Raw genomic sequence first — 19,221 nt, forward strand, 5'->3', positions numbered from 1 at the left:
CCGTGAAACACCCTGTGATTTCTTCTCAGGCAGATGTAGATTCTTTGAGGATAGGAACCATTTCTCATTTTGTTTATTTGACCCAGAGGGAGGGGCCCATTGACATTCATTCTTGGGTGGTAAACTGATTAATCTGCTGTTGACTGATTTACTCCCCGTTGTAAGGCTTGTTACTGTGTTCTTTAACCAGTCGTTTTCATGCAGCTTAACTTCTCAGTTGAAAAGGAACAACTGTATTCCCAATTGCATCATGACGGGTTCATCCTTTTGATTTTGTTGCTTTCTAGTAATAAAATTTACATTGGCTCCCATTTAGTGAGTACCCACTGTGCCAGGCACTTCGTGTCACATTATTGCTAATCTTTATAATAAGCCTGCAAGATAGATATTAGGACTCTGAGTGGGAGCCAAGATGTTGAGTTCTTGTTATAGAATTTCTTCTTATACATATTAACAGACATTGCTATAGCCACTGAGCTGAGGAATTGTCTAGTACAGTCATCCGTTGGGACCAGATGGTTGAAATCATGATTTGGCTGTGTGCATAGGATGTGTTTTCTTGTTGGAATGCTAGAAAGCCTGTCTACATATAATAGGGTTGCTATGACCATCACCCTTAAACCCTATACCATGCTGATGATGGAAGCTCCCCACCCATTTCTCCAGTGAAAGGCTGGTTTTGCTGGTGTAATTTTTAAGCGTGGTGGCCGTGTTGTACCACGGTGGAGAGTCAGGGACAGTTCTTTGTATCTTAAGCGATGATCTGGATTTCCCAGAACTGGCACGTGACCCATTTGGTGGTCTCTTTCCCTGTATCTGTTGTAGGACTTTGGCCTGTCAACGTGACCTCCACAGTGCTCCGTTAACAATGGTCATAAATATCTTCCGCTGAACTTCCCCCATGCATTGGTTTTATGGTAGGTTCTTTACTTATACCATCTCATTTTTATCCTCATGGAATTTCTGTGAGGTAGGTATTATCAGTATTTAACAGATGATGAAGCTGGAGCTTGGAAAGGTTCAGTAACTTGTGTTGTTTTGAGACTCTATTTGCACTTTTCCAGGGGACTCAGGCATGGTTTACACAGGAGTTAACATCATTTCTTTCCATTTCTCTTACTTCCTCCTATTGCTTCACCAAGAAAACTTGGGTGGTACATGAGTGAACTTTTCGGAGTTGAAGAAGACTGTGTCTGATCCCTATCCAAATTTTTGGATAATGTATTTTTCTCCCTTCCAGTGGAGTCAAAATAATAGTTGTCATTGAATGTTCTCTTTGGTCAGTTTTCTGAGATGTGGGAAACAACCTCACGAGGGGCTCCCACCTGCCAGAGAAGTTCCAGGCTCAGGGTTCCTACTATGTCTAGTACAAATAGCTAGAGGAAATGTAAATATTTATAATTGTGGTGAAATAAATAGAAATCTGCACAGAGTTTGGAATAACCACAGAATTTTTTTTTTCTAGTAAGAACACTTTCATTTTACTTCCCAACTGAAGGCATGACCAAAAAACGTGAGAAATGTATTTTCTGGGTGAAATGCTTACTTTCTCATCTTGCACCATGAATTCTGCTGTGAAGTTATCATCTTGTCATTGATTTCTGCCTGTTGCCCTAAAATTATCGTGCTGTCATCACGTCAGCATCTGCATTGTTTTGAAATAAGTGTGTTTTAAGAGGTCGGAGGCATGTTAGAAATACATAGATTTTTAAAGAGAGGTTAATGGAACTGAAGTTAATTGCAAATACAAAAAACAGGTGTAAGATCAGTCCTGGCAATCAAGTGTGCTTCTAGGAAACGCACATTCAATTGATCAAACAGAAGTCACTAGTAAAAGTTAATTAGTTAACTTAGGTCATGGTGAAAAGGGGGAACATTTTTACTGCCCTGATTTTTCTATTGAGTTGTGGGCTTTGTATGTTTATTGAATCCAGCATACCGTTCTTTAAGCTTTGTGTTCAGGTCATTCCTCCAAACCAAATATTTGAGACTTCTCTTTCACGTTAAATCAACCCTCTAGAGTGTGCTTTAGTATTTAGGCTTATTTAATCTTAAGGACAAAGGTTAATTTTAAAGTGTGTTGTTGGGACTTCCCTGGCGGTCCAGTGGTTGGGACTTTGCCTTCCAGTGCAGGGGGTGCGGGTTCGATCCCTGGTGGGGCAGCTGGGATCCCACATGCCTCATGGCCAAAAAACCAAAACAAAAAACAGAAGCAATATTGTAACAAATTCAATAAAGACTTTTAAAAAAATGGCCCACATCAAAAAAAAATCTTAAAAAAAAATTAGGTAAGTTCTATCTAAAAAAAAAAAAATAATAAAGTGTGTTGTTGAACTTTGGTGGCTGACCAGGGCCAAGATGTGCCTTCTCAGTAGGGCCCGGAGCCCCGAGGTTATTTAATGAACTCAGTTTGTGGTGCCCTCATTCATAGCAAGATGCACAAGGATCTTACATCTGTCACCATCCTGGTCTTGGTTGACCACTGCAGCAGTGAATCACCTTGAGTAGTTCACCTTGTCTTCAGGTTGCAGACTTTTCATGTTTAACTGCATTGACTGTTTGAAAGCTACCTTGTAAATAATGATACACAACTGCAATAATCCAAGTCCCCTAAGGACATGCCACATTCACACCTTGGTCTGCCCACCATCAGTCGACGAAGTCCATTTCTAAATATTACCCGAATATTCATCATTCACTCCACAGCTACTGATTGAGCTGTTTTGTGCCAGGCACCTGCTGTGCATCAGATACTGTGCTGAGTGTTTGTTTTTTTAAAAAAAATTTATTTATTTTTGGCTGCATTGGGTCTTCGTTGCGGTGCACGGGCTTCTCATTGCGGTGGCTTCTCGTGTTGTGGAGCATGGGCTCTAGGCGCGTGGGCTTCAGTAGTTGTGGCACGCAGGCTCAGTAGTTGTAGCTCGTGGGCTCTAGAGCACGGGCTCAGTAGTTGTGGCACACAGGCTTAGTTACTCCCCGGCATGTGGGATCTTCCCGGACCAGGGCTCGAACCCGTGTCCCCTGCATTGGCAGGCAGATTCTTAACCACTGCGCCACCAGGGAAGTCCCCTGTGCTGAGTGTTGTGCAGATAATTTAGCAGTCCTGTTCTCAAGATGCTGCCAGCTTGTTGGGGAACTCAGGAAGAATAAAAGAAAATGACCAGCAGGAGACTAAGGAAATCATTTCAGTGTATAGTCTTTCTTTTTTATTATGAAAGCATTGCATAAGGCTTTGTGGAAAATTGGGAAACTACAAGAAAGTTTGAAGAAGAAAAAAGTCATCCACCATTCTATCACCCAGGGATAACCACCATTGTTTTCATGTTCCCTGTCTTTTAAAAATGGCTTCTAAAAACAAGCAAAACAGAGAGATCTGTCCAGTAAAAGAGGGCTTTCAGGTGCAGTTTGATGGGGAGAAGGAAGAGAGGCCCTGGGGAAAGTGCAGCGTTTCTATCGCTGGGGCTGTGACACGGAGCATAGCAGCCTTAGGGAGGGGTGTTTGGGATTCCTCAGGAAGGAGGCACTGGGAGCAAAACCAGAGCTGCTTTGACCGTAGATTTCGCTCTGAATAGTTTCCGGGTACAAGTGTGGTGGGTTCTGACGGTTTGTAGGGCGGTAGTTGGCATCCCAGATGCTTTTCTCAGACACTGATTTCACTTATCTATTCTACGGGAGTGAGGCAGAGCCTACCCTCCAGGACAGGATGTGAGGGATGATATACAAATTACATTGTGTCCACTGCTTGCCCAGGGTTTAAGTCTGGGAGAATTCATAGCCGGAGAAGCAAGGAAAGAAACAGTGTTATTTTTCAGGGTCATTTATGTACTAGCACTTGTTTTGATATATTGTCCCATTTAATTTCCATCGCCGATGTTTGAGGAAGGAATTTTCCTCATTTTTTTTTTTTTTTAAAGTACTCGAACTGTTTTTTCTTTTTTTTAAATTTATTTTTATTTATTTATTTTTGGCTGTGTTGGGTCTTCGTTTCTGTGCGAGGGCTTTCTCCAGTTGCGGCAAGCGGGGGCCACTCTTCATCGCGGTGCGCGGGCCTCTCTTGTTGCGGAGCACAGGCTCCAGACGCGCAGGCTCAGTAGTTGTGGCTCACGGGCCCAGCTGCTCCGCGGCATGTGGGATCTTCCCAGACCAGGGCTCGAACCCGTGTCCCCTGCATTGGCAGGCGGATTCTCAACCACTGCGCCACCAGGGAAGCCCTTCCTCATTTTTTATAGTTGAGATTTAGAAGATGGAGTCGGGGGCTAAGGTGCCGGTCTGTGTTACACAGTGTTTCATAGTAAGTGGCAGTGGCGCATCCGGGCTTTGGCACTGGAGACCTGGGTTCCATCCTACCAGTGTGACCTCAGGTCATTTCTCAACCTCTTTCTTACTGTTTAAAAAGGGGGCAGTGCTGATGCTTACTTAGCTCACAGGGTTATTGTCAAGATGAGATGAGACAGCGTATGTAACGTCCTTCTCAGAGGTGGGATTTAGTACCGATAGATGGGAGCACTTAGGATGGGAGTGGGGTGGCAGCACGCACAGTGCCTGGCACATAATAGATGTCCAAGAGATGCCAGTTACCCGTCCTTCCTTCTTCTTTTTTTTTTTTTTTAAATGTTGAGTTTCTTTAGGAGTTTTTGTTTAAATTCCTCTACTTTTTTTTTTAAAATTTATTTATTTATTATTTATGGGTGTGTTGGGTCTTTGTTTCTGTGCGAGGGCTTTCTCTAGTTGCGGCAAGCGGGGGCCACTCCTCATCGCGGTGCGCGGGCCTCTCATTATCGAGGCCTCTCTTGTTGCGGAGCACAGGCTCCAGACGCGCAGGCTCAGTAATTGCGGCTCACGGGCCTAGTTGCTCCGCGGCATATGGGATCTTCCCAGACCGGGACTCGAACCCGTGTCCCCTGCATTGGCAGGCAGACTCTCAACCACTGCGCCACCAGGGAAGCCCCGTCCTTCCTTCTTACAAGCCCTCCCAGCTTTTCAGTTTTCCTAGTATCTTTCCCTCCGATTTTTAAAGACCCTGATGGAAAGATACATTTCACTTGGGTTGTAAGGGTGGGTTCTTGGATTTATAAAATCAATTTCATCTGCATTACACAGGAAAATCCCATCTCATCAGTAGTTGTCTTTGAAAGGTCATCCTGAACATTTCCCCCTGGGTATCAGGTGAGGAGAGGTTAGGGGTAGGAAAGCTAAGAGCTCAGATGGAGGAAAGGGGAGTGGACAGAGGGAGGAATCAACTTGGGTATTTTCTCAGCTTAATTTGCTGCCTGCCAGCCTCAGCCAGGTGTGGCTGGGATTTGTAACAGTGAGCTGAGGTTAAGAGGGCAGGACAGGAACTTGTGTGGGACACATTTGGTTCTCCTTGCATACTCATGCTTCTTCATTCACATGTTCAATCAACAAACAGTTGGTAGAAACTGTCCTGTGTTCAGGGCACTCTCAGTCCTTGGGATTCAAAGGGAGGATCTGTTTTCATGAGCGCGAGCCAGGTTGATAGATGAGTGACAGAAAATTACAAGTCAAGTTTTAAGTGCCAGGATAGAGGGAAGCTGGGGGAGCTTTGTCAAAACATCTTAAAATTATTTTTCTGTGTTTGCTTCTTCTGTTAAACCTTGAAGGCTGGGGCTGTGTCTTTTTTGATTTTGCAATCCCAGAACCTAATCTGAAATGCATCCCTGAATAAATATGTGTAAGTTCAAAGCTGGCACAGGGATAAAATAGTTTATAAATGGTGTGTTTCAACTATCTGTATATTTGTGGAAATCTCAACCCTATAAATGGAGACATCTGATAAGTCCTTGACTTATTGGTAGTTCTTTTCTTAGAAGGCAAAAGATGGAAATTGTGACTAACTGATTCATACCGAGAACTTTGGGTGAAAGTGGCTATTTTGTCTTGGGGTTTTGCCATGATGGAAGAGAATCTTTTGGCCTGAATTTTTAGGAAGAGATTTCACAAAATTCAGAGAACAGATAGTGTACCTCCAAGGCCGGCAGAACTATAAAAAGGAGTATGGCTTCATCCAGATAGGTAGGGAGCTCCAAGAAACAAAAGTTGTGATTGTAGGATTTCAAATCCTTCTGATAAGGAAAAATGAGGCCCGCTTCTGAAGAAGTCAGCACAGCTGTTAAAGGCCATTGCAGAAAAAGGCAGATTTTAAAAAAATAACAGCTTTATTGATATATAATTCACATATCATATAATTAGCCCATTTAAAGTATATGGTTCAGTGGTTTTTAGTGTATTCACAGCTATGTGCAACCATCACCACAATTTTAGAACATTTTCATCACCTCAAAAAGAAACCTCATGCCCTTTAGCTCTCGCCCCTCCCATCCCCCCAGACCTAAGCAACCACTAATCTACTTTCTGTTTCTACAGATCTGCCTATTTTGCATATTTTATATAAATGGAACCATATAGTATATGGTCTTTTGTGACTGACTTCTTTCACTGACCGTAATGTTTTCAAGGTTCATCCACATTGTAGCATGAATCAGTACTTTATTTTTATTGCTGAGTAATATTCCATTGTATGGATATATAACACTTTGTTTATCCATCAGTTGATGGACATTTGGGTTGTTTTCACTTTCTGGGTATTAAGAATAATGCTGCTGTTCACGTGTAAGCTTTTGTGTGCACATGTGTTTTCATTTCTTTTGGGTCTATACCTAGGAGTGGAATTTCTGGTCATATGGTAACTCTATGTTTAACCTTTTGAGGAATTGCCAGAATGTTTTCCAAAGTATCTGTACCCTTTTACATTCCCACCAGCAGTGTATGAAGGTTCCAGTTTGCCCACAGCCTTGCCAACACTTGTTTCTATACTGTTTGGCTTTTTTATTTTGGTGATCCTAATGGGTGTGCAGTGGTATCTCACTGTGGATTTGATTTACATTTCTTTAATGACATGATGTTGAGAATCTTTCATGTTTTTATTGGTCATTTGTATATCTTCTTTGGAGAAATGTCTATTCAGATCCTCGGCCCATTTTATAATTGAGTTGTCCTTTTATTATTGAGTTGTAAGAGTTCTTTATATACTCTAGACACACATCTTCTATCAGATATATGATTTGCAAAATTTTTCTCCTATTCTATGGTCTGTCTTTTTACTTTCATAGGAAGCCAGGTTTTAAGCGGTATATAAAAGAGAAAAGGGCACATAATAAGCATGAAAACAAAATAGGCTGAGTGGCTACAAGTGTTTTAGAAAGGTTATAACTAGGATGACCTGTGGCTTGTAGGAAAAATTTTAAAATTACCACGATGATTTAAAAAAGCTTTTTAGAAGTAGAATACATATCAAATGCACAGATCGTAAAGATACAGGTCAATTAGTTATCAGAAAATGAATACACGTGTGTAACCACTATGCAGGGTCAAGAAAGAGAGCAGACCCCCAGAAGCCTTCTCATACGTCTTTGCAATCACTAGCCCTCTTTCTTCCTCAAAGGTAATTGCTCTTTTGACTTCTAACACCAGAGACTGGTTTTTACATATTTCTGAAATTTGTACAAATGGCATTATACAGCATGTTTTCATATGTACTGGGTTTCTTTTGCTTAACATGTAAAATTTATCCGTATGTTACTTGTAACTGTAGTTCCTTTTCCTTGCTCTATAGTTTTCAATTATATGAATGTACAACTATATATTCTACTTTTTTATTGAGGTATAGTTGATTTACAAGGTTGTGTTAGTTTCACGTGTACAGCAAAGTAATTCAGTTACACACACACACACACACACACACATACATATTCTTTTTCAGATTCTTTTCTAATGTAGGTTATTACACGATATTGAGTATAGTTCCCTGTGCTATGCAGTAGGTCCTTGTTGTTTATCTATTTTATATTTTGTTTATGGTTTCTGTACTTCCAAAAATACATATTGGGCTTCCAGTTCCCATAGGGTCGTGGCATTCCTGGTGCTGGGGGCACAAAGGTTAGTGTCAAGTTCACAGTTTAGATGATCAGCTTGAAGGAAGTATTCTTAGTGCATTTTTTTGCCCATATATATTTTTTTAAATTAATTTTTTATTGAAGTGTAGTTCATTTATAATGTTGTGTTAGTTTCAGGTGTACAGCAAAGTGATTCAGCCATAGCTAGCTAGCTAGCTAGCTAGCTAGCTAGCTAGCTAGCTAGGTAGATAAAGATATCTACCTGTATATATGTTCTTTTTCAGATTCTTTTCCATTGTAGGTTATTACAAGGTAGTGAATATAGTTCCCTGTGCTATACAGTAGGTTCTTCTTGTTTAATCTATGTTATATACAGTAGTGTATATATGTTACTCCCAAATTTCACCCCCTTTCCCCTTTGGTAACCGTAAGTTTGTTTATGTCTGTGAGTCTGTTTCTGTTTTGTAAATAAGTTCATTTGTATCATTTTTTTAGATTCCACATATAAGTTATGTCATATGATACTTGTCTTTCTCTGTCTCACTTACTTCATTTAGTATGATAATCTCTAGGTCCATCCATGTTGCTGCAGATTTTGCGCATATTTTTTGAAGGGCTCAATTGTGGGAGAAACAGACTGATAAGCAAGTAATTGCCAGATGTAGGCAGAGTGCCTGTAAAGCTGGTTGTGAAATGCTTTGTGACGCTAGGTTGGAGAGTGGGGAAGAAGACTTCTTTGAGGAGGTGGTGTTGCTTCTCAAATCTGCACAGACTAAGGGGAAGTGGATAGGTTGGGGAGGGCAGGTAGGTGCTGGGGCTTGGGTGTAAGAACATTTCTACTCTACAGAGTAAAATGATTATGAAAAAGCTTTCTAGAAGTGGGAAGATGTTGCCACTGTTTGGCTTCATAGTGGAAAGCTTTGCGTATCATGCTGAGGAGTTGGGACTTTATCTTACAGGTCCAGGAAGAGCTCTGGAAGGATTTTAAATGTCCAGGAAGCAGAATGGTCAGATTTGCATTTAAAACATTTGCTAATACATATTGTGGAAAATAAAAAATACTAATCTGAACTTAGGGAAACAGGAAATTCGTAGAAGAGTGAAGGTAGGGATTACCTGGACCAGAAGGCCAAGAAAAGTAACAGATTTTAGAGGGATTTAGGACAGACTAAAACAGGTCATTCTGTGCTAATCTTGTTTTCTTTTTAAAATAGATTTCAAGAAGGTTCGATAGGTATTAGTCAAGGGACTGCTGTCTTTTGCTTTCGACAGAGTGTTTAGTTTAACAAAATGCTGTCCTTATGAAGAAGATGGAAAATACTGAGTGGGTATTTGGTGGGTTTGTAGCTCGTTGAATAAGTATACTTAAAAAATGGTAGATTTAGTGGATTTGCATCAGCTGGGAGGGAAGCTTTTCCTCCAGTGCTGTTGGACTCTGTACTTGACTTCTGTTAGTTACAACTTTCATCTTTGACTGAAATGGTTTTCTTGTTGACAAATTTACTTGTGAAGTAAAATTAGAAAGGTAAGGTAATGTAGTAGTTGACAGAATCAAGGTTTTAAAGTATGCGTGTTCAAAGAAGTGAAATTGCTGGGAGGAGGGTAGAAATTTTATCTTTTAATGTTTCAAGCACAATATACATAAGTATATAAACATATACAGTGTAAGTACATAGACATATACAGTATATCTGTGCTATTAAAGTTTCATGGAGAATGATTAAGAAAAATGTCTAAAAAGTCTCCTTTGGGAATGATAGCGAAAAAAGGTTGAGAAGCAACACTGCTTTAAAAAGCACTTGAGGTTTGGAATGGTGAGCAGAATCTTACAGTGATGGATGGGTAGATGAAAGAGCTTGCAGTTTTTAGAGAATCATTGTTTATAACTTTGATAACATCTATGCCAAATGAATACAATGCAATCTCTTTTTTTACTTTTGGTATTGGGGAGAAAGGCAGATACAAAAAAAAAAAAATCTTACAGTGAGGTAGAGATACGAGAAAATTTCTACATTTAGGATCAGAAACCAAAGACCTTACTAGAGGATGGGAATATTTCTTGATTTATATGTTTATGTGAAGGGAGAAAAATTAGAGTTAAGTTTCTTTGTTAATTTTATTTGACCCTAAACTCAGTATAAGTTGAGTCCACAGGGTAGATATGATAAGAGAATAGTTAATGCCAGCCTTATGCTTCATTTGTAAAAAACAGATGTTATGAGTTCAGAGTGTTCTGTTGTACTCCAAACTGGCCGGAACCTAATCTGGAAATGGGAAAAACTTGAGCATCCAGAGGGTGACCAGGAAGGTGAGAGGTCTCGAAACCAGGTTGAGAAATGTACAACCAGAACAGCAACTGGCTTATTGCTTAAATATACCATGATGACTGCAAGAATTTGTGGCATGAATCCACAAACATAATTAAGTTGGGCAAGGCTGTATCATTAATAAATTAATTAAATCAGTGTTTATTGAGTGCCTGTTCTCTGCCAGGCATTGTTTTAGGCATTGGGGACCCAGCACCCAGCAAAATGGACAAAATACCTGCACTTGTGGAATTTATAGTTTAATGAGTGGAGAGAGACAGTAAACAAATATATGCTTGTAAAATAGACCTAGTATGTAAGATAGTGTGTTAGATATTGACAAGTGCTAAAGTAGAAAAGTAAGAGAAGAAGAAGGATATGAAATATTGGGGAGTGGTAGAAATTTTAGAGAAGTCAGGCTAGAGAAGGCCTTATTGGGAAGGTGATTAAAAAGAAAAACTTTATATATCATAGTATAACAAGCATACAGAAAAGGGCAGAAAGCACAAGTATATGGTGAGATGAATTTTTACAAAGTGAGTACACTGGTGTAGTCAATGCTCAGATTAAGAGCAGACTATTATATTACTGGTCCCTCAGAAGGCCTGGTTACCCCTTCCCAGTCAAAGCACTACCCACTGACTACTAACACCATGGCTTAGTGTTTTTTTGGCCAGTTTCTGAGCTTGATTTTACTGTGATCATGCATAATCTATTCTTTTGTTTCTGGCTTCTTTCACTCAACATTGTGTTTGTGAGACACATCCATGGTCTTACAAGTATTTGCAGTTCATTTATTTTGGTTGCTGTAGAGCATTCCGTTGTGTGATGATACCACAGTTGTTTCCTGTCTTTGGCTAGTGAATCGTGCTGCCATGAATATTCCCGTATATGTCTTTTGTCAAGACATCTATGGGGGATATAATTAGGAGTAGAATTGTTGGGTCATGGGGTATGTGTATATTCACTTTAGTAGATACTGAGAAACAGTTTTTCCAAAGTTTATATGTCCATCAGCAGCATAGGAGAGCTCCACATTCTTGACAACACGTGGTATTTCCTGCCATTTAACTTGAGCTGTTCTGGTGGGTGTGTAGAAGTATTCTATTGTGGCTTTAATTTGCATTTCCCTGAAGACTAATGCAGTTGAGGACTTTTTCATGTGTTTATTGGCCATTTTGATATCCCTCTTGGGGGTGATGGAAACAATCTGTGTCTTCCTCATGCTGGTGAGAATGAATAGGGACACATTTTAAGAGTAAGGCTGACAGGTTTTGCTCATGGTCTAGAAGTGGGGTGTGAGAGAGGAGTCGGGAATGCCATTAGGTTTTATTTATTTTTACTTTTTGCCTGAGCAGCTGGAAGGAGGGGAGTTGGGATGTTGGAGATGGGAAAGGCAAAGAAGATCTGGAGCAGTGGTACCTAGACTTTGGCATTTTACACATGTAATTATGATCTTTTTTTTTTAGCGTTTTGTAAAGAAAGGCCATTTGTATACCACAAGAATAGGAAGGACATAACTTCAGAATAAAGGGCAACCCTTTAAATGAGATAAATTTAGCTTTATGTAAGACTCATGAGCAAGCTTTTTTCCTCATTTCTCTGAGGACCTACAGATGCAGGTATTGTTTTGCAGACCAGCTTTGGGAATCACTGACCTGTGGTATTATGTACGCATCCCTTGATTTTGACACTGTTAATAAATGAGCATCATATCTGTCCTTAAACTTGCAGTAAGATAGACTGAAGTTAGAGTCTAAATATGAGAAACCATAAAAAACATCATAGTAGGCCATGTGTCATTTCTAGCCCAGAAAGACTTCATTTCTTAAAAAAAAAAAAGAAGAGAACACCAGATGCATCCAAAGGACACATGGCACATGCGTAATCATAGTAAAGCTCGGTACTCATCTTAGTAACTTCTTTGCCGATAGGCTCTATGAAATGATTGTTTCAAAGATTTTGTTTTGAAGTAGCCAAGCTCCAAGTTTCCTAGTTTTTTTTTTTTTTTTTTTTTTAAGCAAATTGATTTGCCTGTCCTTAGGGAATCATAGAGTTATGTTTTAACTTTTCTGTATTCCCATTCTTCCCACCACCAGTGTTAAAGCTAAGGGAGCTGTAAAGTATTTGATGAAAGCAGTTCGGGGCAGCGGGAGGGAAAGTGGTCCTGCAGTAACAGAGGTGAAGCTAGCCTCTGTGCCCGTGCCCCAGAGCTAGGTTGGCACGAACTTTAGTAGGCTGTCTCGAATCTCGTGCTTTCCTTTGAATTGAATACCCACTTTCTATTTGGCAGAGCATTGAGACGCCTTGTGAATAGTATCAGTGTCGTTAATTGGCTTCGGAAGTGTGTAAGTGATCTTTTATATGAAAGTTTTGCCTTTGAGTATTACCTGAGAAAGATTTTGTGCCGTCAGATATACAGAGTAATTTGATTATTCAAAGGTATCGAATGTCCTTTGTGAGATCCTGCGGCCATCTTAAAGAACAGTATTAATAACAACTGATTACATTTCCCCTCTTTGCTAATTGATTTTATGGGACGTAATGTCTTTCTACCAAGAAGAGAATTTTAACGTGCATAATCACTTCTCACCATTTCCAGTCTGCTCTTGGCGTTAGGTAATAGTGTCATATTTTAGTTCGCTGATGTGTCTGTGGTTTTAACGTGGTTATCTTGCCCTGAGGGATGGGAGAACGTAAGTGAAAAGTTCATTGCCGCCTTGTGAATTAAGTTGTGCCTTGGCACAGAGTGCTGATCGCTTTGGCATTCAAACACAGCATTAGATCACCTTGTCTACAGTTTGGAAACGTTCTCAAAGTGCTACCTAACCCTACAGGATTCTCCATAAACTTGAGCTGCTATAGGAAGTGATGTTTATTGTATCTCGTTCTCTACCTTGCCCAGTTACTGTCATCAGACCCCTTATTGATAGAAAATTAGTTAGGCAAAAATCATTTTCTTCTTTTTGTGTGGCAGAGGTGATGAAATTTAGGAGAAAATACATATAAGGAAAGGTTGGAGGTGTTGATTGTGGATTTGAGCCCTGGCTCAAAACAAAGAACTTTTGACTTATAGTGGAATGTTCTGTGGATTAGTCGTGTCTTTCAGTCTTAGCTCTTGTATGGGGAAATAATGAAAGGAATACGTGCCACATGAATTGGTCAGGGTTTTTAGTTACAGATACTCAGATCTATTCTAGTTATTGTAAGCAGAAAGGGATTGATTAAGGCTGCTAGGTAACTCAGAAAATCATCAGGAGAGCTGAAGAAAGAGACTGGGAGTGGTTGGCTATGAGTACTGCACTGTGGAACCTGCCTTCCCAGGAGCTGCAGCCCTTGTTGCTTGGTTCAGGATGCTTTAGATGGGAAGCCAGAGCCAAGATCACTCTGCTTTTGTCTGTGAGCAAAGTGGGTGCCGCACACCCTGCCACCCACCTTGCTTCTTTCCCCACGTAACTCTGAGACTCCATTCTGAAGGAGTCCCTTGTGGTGTGTCTGGTTGGTGGTACTGTTACTGACTTGAGTCCTTGGACTCTTTAATCAGTAGAAGTTGAAAAGAGGACAGATGAGAAGTTCAGGTAAGGCTTTATCGGGACTCTTGTTGTGAGGGAGCAGAAACAAGTAACAGGTTCCCTTGGTCGCTCTCCAAGGAGGGCAGGCTGGTTCCTTAAATGGGGTGAGGGTCGGGGGATGAGGGTAGGGGTGGAGCCGTGGGTCGGGCCAGAGGTGGTCTGCCCACCCCTTTGGTGGTGCTGTGTGCAGGGATCATGTGCAGTGCCCTGCTTTTGCTCCCTGTATTTTGTTGCTGGAGGAGACGTTTGTCCAGGTGTAAGTATATCCCAGAGGAAGGCAGGAAACAATGCTCCCAGCCGCGGTTTGTTTATTTGCTTTTTAAAATTCTCCAGTGAGAAGGTGGGCTTTACACAGCAGGGAACTCTTAATTAAACTGTGGTGAGAATGGACCAAGGATTTTCAGCCCTCCTGAATAAACAGCTGCTCGTTACAGCACCTATTTTTTTTTATACATTTATTTATTTATTTTATTTATGGCTGTGTTGTGTCTTCTTTGCTGCACGCAGGCTTTCTCTAGTTGTGGAGAGCGGGGTCTACTCTTTGTTGTGGTACGTGGCTTCTTATTGCAGTGGCTTCTCTTGTTGCGGAGCACGGGCTCTAGGCACGCAGGCTTCAGTAGTTGTGGCACGTGGGCTCAGTAGTTGTGGCTCGCGGGCTCTGGAGTGCAGTCTCAGTAGTTGTGGCTCATGGGCTTAGTTGCTCTGCAGCATGTGGGATCTTCCTGGACCAGGGCTTGAACCTGTGTCCCCTGCATTGGCAGGTGGATTCTTAACCACTGCGCCACCAGGGAAGCCCTACAGCGCCTATTTGAAATAATGTCATAGCAGCTACACTAATGGGTTACAGGTAACTTTTAAGGAAGCCTACTATTTAAAAACATACTTTAAAAAATTGGGGGTAGTGGTGCATAAAGAATATTAAAAACTCTGGCAGTTTCATGCTTGTGTTACTTTAGAATTTCTATATTAGTCTGGTCTAATAAGAGTATGTAGATAATAAAGTTGAGACGAGAATATCATCTTTTTGCACATTCTTTTGCCCTTGGTGAGCTAGTCAAGGCCCATTCTTGTGGATCTTTTGATCAGAGAGGGAGAGTGGTGATTTTATGCATGGGTCGATATGAATTGATACTGTTACTGGAGGAACAAATTAAAGTGTATGGATCTGTGATGGTGAGTTAGCAGAATCACAAAGGGTATATAGGGTTTCATATAACCCTATGTCAAAAAGTATTATACTTTTTGATATAGAGTTATTTACCAAAAGTTTTTTTCTGAAGTGGACTTATCCCTAGAAGGGACTTAGAAATCATTTGGTTCAAACCCTAGTTTTATAGTTGAGAAAATCGTGTGACGTGATTTGCTCAAGGTTACAGGGCTGGTTGGTGGGGAGGCCTCCTGATTTCACAGTCCAGTCTTTTCCCATTAAACCCTAGAAGAGCAGAGGTTTCACCACAGTGGGAAAAGTTCAGTGCCTTTTGAGTTCCCGTCCTGAGATTTAAGTCCTGACTTGTAGTTGGGCCATCTCAGTGGGGTTGTTGGTTGGATAACACTGGTGCTTTTTTTATGTGTCAAATGAATACTTGGAAATTTCTTCTTGTGTTTTGAGGAGTATGAATCATAGAAGTAAGAATTTTGTTAGAACAGCCCTTGTGGGTGTGGAGGGGAACGCACAATGAGCATGCCTAATTGAAGATGTAAGTTTCACTTGGTAGACTAAGCTGCAAAAATGAAGGGGGTTTACACACGGCTCTCTTTTATTTACTCTTCTGGGCTGTTCATATGTTTGCTCATACACAGAACTTTTTCTCTTAAGGCATGTGTTATTACGTGCATAATAAGTACGAGGTAAAAATTACTAGGAAAATTAAATCTGGTTCACTTCTCACCTCCTTCAAGTCTTGGCTCAGAGCTGTTTTTGTAGTGAGTCTTACCCCGACCCATTCTGTTTAAGAGTGCAACCCATCTTCCCTCCATTTATTCCTGAATCCCCTTATTCTTCCATCCTGGCCTTTTTCTTTTTAATAGCACAGATCCCCTCTAATATTATATGTGTATATCCCATATAATTTGTCTATATATTATGTTTATTGCCTATTATGTATCTTCTCCATTAGACTACAGGCTCCACAAAGGCAGACTTTTGTCAGTTTGTTTGTATATCCCCAGCAAGAAGAATAAATAATGCCTGGTCCATAGTACGTATTCAATATATATATGTTGAATGAATGAACTTGGCAAAAGCAGCTACTCTTTAGGATTCCTACTAGTAAAATGACAGATTCTCAATCCCAGTGATTATTTTATTTGTGAACTTGTTGGGGATGGCAACATCTTCAGTTGGTATATAAAGAAAATAAATTGTTTTAAGTGTGTGAGTTGTGTTACATACAGTGTTCTGGAACCTCCTTGCTTATTTGGCAATAAACAAGGAGTTTGGACTCAGATGAAAAAAATCATTACAGTTTCAGCTTGAATCAGTGGAACAAATTCTTCAGATTTTAGAATCTAGATAACTAAATGATAAAAATGCACACAGAACTTCTCAAATATAGACTTGGACAGTAGCTGGTTTTAAATGTAATTGAGTTAAAAGGTTTTCATTTTCAACATTGAGGCCAAAAAAAAAAAAAAAAAGGGCAGGTTTCAGAGTCTTGGGGTACTGAGGCAATAGGGGAGGGAAGAGGAGGGAATTAGAAGTCTCTGCAGAGTGGAAGATGCTTTGGTAGAGTCATCCAGATGTGAAAGTACATTTCTGAACCTTTTTGGAAAAGCTGAAACACGGGACAAGGAGATACATTTCGTGCAGATAAAGTCTAGACTGTTCTGAAATTGTCACTTCGCTATGCTGGTGGTAGCCTCCTAGGAAGTTCTAGGACATAATGTAGTTTATAAATGCTCATTTTTATCATTTAAAGAGATATTTGACTTTAGAAATTCAAGGGGAATAAAGATGATGCTTAATGTATTAGGAAGATGTTAAGAAACCTAGAAAATACCTTAGAAATCAAGCATTCTGACTTTTTATATAAGCTTAAGCCCAAAGCTTAAATGATTTGCCCAATATCACACAACTAATGAATGGCAGAATTGGTACTAATTTTTGTCACAAATTTTCACTGAAGTATCCTTAATAGGAGAGGAGTGTATAAACCTGTCTTTGGAGGTAACCCAGGGAGCAATTATGAATTTGTTTAGAGATTTATATTTTATCTTAAAAATTTCAAAAATTTATGCAGATATTTTATCTTATTCAAATTATTTATGTCCTCTTTTTATGTGTGTAGGCTTTTTTTTTTTTTTTTTTTTTTGGCAAAATTGTGCTTATTTGAGGAATCGTCATTTGGAATTTGAGGAAATGAACAGAATGAAAGAACACCTTAGGTTATTACTGTCTTAGAAGTGTTAAAAAAATCAGAGTTTTAAAGAAAACTACAACAGGGAGATAGCTCTACTTGATCTGTTCTGAAGGTAAATATATTGGGGAAACTAATTATAGTGCAGTGAAAATATTTAGAAAATATTTTAAACCTCAACTTGAGAAGATAGGGTTGCTATTTTTGTCATTTCAACATTCTGTGTAAATGAAGTAAGATATGATTGGTATCTTTTTGCTAAAGATACTGGTTTGGAAGGGATCAGTTTTAAAAAAGAGAGAGAGATGATTTGTATATATAATTTGTACATATTTTTTCCTGACCATAAAATTAGACTATACTTATATGGAGAAAGACAATCAACCCCACCCTATCCTTCCCCAGCAGGGAATACTCTGAAGGTTTTTACTTCTTGATCTTTTATGTTAATTGTTTCTTTTGTAACACATGGTTAAATGAGATACTTATTATGTGGTCCCTCCAGTCATAACTTGATTTTAATATGCTCCAAAATATTGTTTCTACAACGAATTAGAGAGCAGGATGTAAAAGGAAGAGCACTAGACTGGTGGTCAGGAGATTGTGATTTAATCTTATCGGTGAAGTGAGAGTTTCACAGTGATAATGGAGTATTGAGGTCCCTTCCAGCTCTAAGAGCTTATGAATCTATATTTGCTCGTAATATGCTTAGTGCCTCCAAACACACATTTTCTAAATTTAAATGTACAAAGAGTGTGCATATTTCAAGTTGTTCATTGTCTCCACACAAAAATTTCCTCAAGATGAATACTTTGGGAGTCAGTGCCCATTGGTTTAGTCTGGTCAGTGGGTTTTCCTGTGTGACTCCAGAGGCATCATTATGCAAGAACTTGCTGAGTGGTCACTGGTGGCTCATAGCAAGCTCTTCTCTGCTAAGTAGGGTGGATTCTGTGAGCCTCTTGGCAATTTTCAGACCACCTCCTAAGACATGAGGAACTTTCAAATTGGGCCTGCAATCTTAAGGAACTGGAACTTGGAGTCTATCTGAATTTTTATTGTCTGGTGTTTGCAGATTTTCCTTTGATTGCAGGTGTCAAGGTCGGGAGGCCCTTGTCCTTGTCTTGCCATGCTAGTATCACCTTGAAGGTGTGCTGTTGTGTGTGGTTTCAGTGGTCTGTGTGACACTAGCTAGTTTACTAGTGCTGGGTGGAGAGGGTATTTCTATACCCTACAGAGTTACTGGATTCATATCCCAGTCTGGCAGAGTTATATGTTTAGAAGTTCAAGAATGGTATCTGTTGGCAGGCATGACTTGGCAGATAGTGAGCGGCGAAGAAGTGCAGCTATGGTGAAGATAACCAGGCCAGAGCCCCAGCTCCTCAAATAGCTACTATAGCGTAGTACCCAAGAGAGTCATTTTTCAGAAATCATAGCTCTGAAGTGAGAGATAGCTTTACGGCCACTGAATTATTTTGTGATTTAGCTCTCATTTTTCACATCTTCTGGATTTGAAGTTTTGAAGAACTTGGCAGTGTGCTCAAACATGGTCTAGACAGAATAAGCCCAAGGTACCCTGTTAAAGACTGAGTTGAGGCTGAAGAAAGCCTTTATGCCTCTTTCATTTAACTAAGGTATGACAGTATTAGAGCAGATGGGAGGCTAGCGTTTGAGCTTAAGTTGTGTGAAAACTTCAGCAGCCAATTGGCTGACTCTTAATGGTAAGACAGGAAGAACCACCCACGTTTTCCATTTTGGATTTGAGTCACAGAGAACAGGTTTCCTGCAGAAACCATTTGGCTTTAACAAGTGTACGGAAATTTCGTCTTTGATTAAATTGATGTTTTTATCTTCATTATACATGTGGTTCACATTAATTATTTCCCCTTTTCAATCCATAGGTTCAGTTTCAAATTTGAATCTCCTGTAGGACTGACTGTAAACTAATTTCCCAAGATTTTTGTGTAAGAGATAGATGAAAAGGACTGTACTTTCAGGTAAGGATCGAGTTTTACTTTCTCTTAGTAATACACGGCTCCCTTGGCCGAAGTTTGGGGTTCCCCTACCCCCTTTCACA

General features: G+C 40.0%; 1 protein-coding gene across 13 annotated transcripts in view; it reads left to right on the forward strand.

The window, feature by feature from the left end:
* Positions 1-19,221, forward strand: part of SIPA1L1 (signal induced proliferation associated 1 like 1) — a 372,579-nt gene that overhangs the window by 16,259 nt on the left and 337,099 nt on the right. For 8 of the 13 annotated variants that reach the window (XM_007184390.3, XM_057543417.1, XM_057543412.1 and 5 more), the window contains one exon: positions 19,046-19,141. The exons of the other annotated variants lie outside the window; for them this stretch is intronic. The gene's annotated coding sequence lies outside the window, so the exon portion shown is untranslated. The remainder of the gene's footprint in view (positions 1-19,045; positions 19,142-19,221) is intronic. 13 annotated transcript variants of the gene reach the window in all.

The sequence above is a fragment of the Balaenoptera acutorostrata genome, chromosome 3 (assembly GCF_949987535.1).
Source record: "Balaenoptera acutorostrata chromosome 3, mBalAcu1.1, whole genome shotgun sequence".
Taxonomy (NCBI): Eukaryota; Metazoa; Chordata; class Mammalia; order Artiodactyla; family Balaenopteridae; genus Balaenoptera; species Balaenoptera acutorostrata.